Source organism: Meles meles, chromosome 4 (genome assembly GCF_922984935.1).
Source record: "Meles meles chromosome 4, mMelMel3.1 paternal haplotype, whole genome shotgun sequence".
In the NCBI taxonomy this organism is placed as follows: domain Eukaryota; kingdom Metazoa; phylum Chordata; class Mammalia; order Carnivora; family Mustelidae; genus Meles; species Meles meles.
Window position 1 is genome coordinate 90,560,385 of NC_060069.1, and position 2,332 is coordinate 90,562,716.

The window sequence follows — 2,332 nt, forward strand, 5'->3', positions numbered from 1 at the left end:
CTTCCTGAGATTCAGTCTCCCCATGTATACAGTGGGGATAAGAATAGCACTTAATTTTGAATTTGTAGAATGCACGCAAATCTCTTGGCAATGCGTACATGTCTCTTAGCATAGTGCTAAGCATGTCATGATCACTCAGTAAAGACTGAAGGCAGATCATAGGTGAGATTTTTTCCCCCCTAAATTATGAGACAATGACAGGCAGAGCTATTCTTTACTGAGCTTAATGCTTTAATTGATAACCTCCATGGATATTGAATGATACATATCATATCTATGTAATATATTATCTATCCATCTGTCTATTAATCACTAGCAAACTATATAGCTTTTTTAGAGCAGAAGTTCATCCTCATTTTCTTGGAATCATCTTATATTCCAGGACGTAGTAGAGAGTCAGAAGACATGTAAAAGTAAAGAAGGCAGCTTTAAAGAATTATTTTCGTCTCCCCCCACCCTACTCCCTGCTGAGAATCTTCATAACCTCCAATGTCCCAGTCTTCTGGGATCTCTCTCTGCCTTATCTCGATCTTGGTTATTGAATATCCATTAAAAAATCCAACGCCATCTTTTTGACTATCCTGAGCAGTTATTTAATTTGGTAACATGTTAGTCACATTGAACATTGTTCTAAAAGGCATAGAACCATGAGTCATTCTATCTTTCTGTGAGGTCTCGTACTGACTCTTGACTCAGAGTCGACATCTGCTTTTCTGATTCTGCTTAATTCCCCATTTCCTGATTCATAACCATGACCATGTGAAAGTTTCAGGTTTTTGACTGACATAAGCTACTGTTCCCAAGTAATGGCAGATGAGCAAGTGCTTTAGGACATATAACTCAAGAATGCCTTCTTATGAGTTACTGCAAATATCTTGGCTATTAACCTTTTTCGTAGGGCCAGATATGTTTAAGAATGTCCCACTTCTTTGTATCAGACCTAAGCAAGTCTGATTAAAGTGGGCATATGTCCTTTTTTATTAATTACTATGAAAAAACTACAATAAAGATGATGCTTTAGGTCTGGCAATAGAGGAACCATTTTTAAAGGTCTATATATCCTTAATTTAAAAATTCATAATTATTAAGTTCTTTAAAGAAATTGATTTAGTTGTTATATATGACCTTATTGCATGCATTCTATGTGTACTGGTTAAATTAAACATCATAACAAACTTGTAAGGTTGATGCTCTTACTATCTCTAGTTTACAGCTAAAGAAATCAAGAGCATCCAATTAGAAACTGATGGAGATAAAATTTAAATGTAAGCAGTCTGACTCCAGAAAATGGGCTCTTTAATTTTATACCCTATTACCAACAGCAAAGGTTTACAAACACAGTAATGCCCTAACAGTATGAAACATATTCTTTTTATTTTTTTTCCTAGCATTTAATCAATGTTAAATGATACTATTAGGTATTAGGTTCATTATTTTTTTTTAATTTAAGTCTTTATTTAAGTCTGTTGCAGGAGGTCGCGATCATGAAGTAATCCATCATGAAAGTTTTCTTTTTTAGTTTTCAAAATAGGCAATCTGGTGCTCACTTTGGCAGCACATATACTAAAATTGGAACGATACAGAGAAGATTAGCATGGCCCCTGTGCAAGGATGACACGCAAATTTGTGAAGCGTTCCATATTTAAAAAAGAAAATAGGCAATCTGAGACAATTCTCCTCTGATATAACATAGTTCGTCTGGAACTCCACTTTCCTTCTGTCATTTCCCGTGGGCAGATTTTTCCAGTTAGATAATTTTTTCAGTAGTTACTCAAAATCTGACATCTTTTCTGATTGCATTTTAAAAGCTAAAATCCTGAATTTTTGTAATTTTTTGCAGTAAATTACTGAAATTGGAGCTAGTGATAAATACATTTATGAGAAGTTTTTAAAGGCTCCAACTAATTTCTCACATAGAAACATCCTAAATAGAGTAATTCCTGTTCAGCTTGGAACCCTCTTTGTTGGTAGGTAATTACAACCTAAGTATCACCAATCCTAAACTATTTATGGACAAAAAAAGAAATTGCATTAATCTTAAGAGCTTAAATGTCTAGTCTTACCAACTTCATGAGCAGAAATTTCATGAAGCTCCTCTGGTATTTCTGCGGGACCAGAGGGGTGTCCTTATGGGCATTCACACACCTGTCTTCTGCAGTACTAGATGGCATCCATCAACTCCTTTCCTTCATGTTCTGACTCTCTATGAAGCTTCTAGAAGTGTAGCACCAGTATGGTTGGTGGCAAAGTGCCTACTGAGAATATTATAAGAACATCAATGTGCACATCAAGGATACTGTCCTACGCTGTGTCCAAAGCTGTCCCTCCTTGT

The 2,332-nt window shown here is 35.5% G+C and overlaps 1 non-coding gene across 1 annotated transcript; it reads left to right on the forward strand.

Moving 5' to 3' along the window:
- The first annotated feature begins 1,539 nt into the window (after positions 1–1,539).
- Positions 1,540–1,646, forward strand: LOC123941043. The gene has a single exon (XR_006818143.1). It is a non-coding gene; the product is annotated as a U6 spliceosomal RNA (small nuclear RNA).
- Positions 1,647–2,332: the final 686 nt, after the last annotated feature.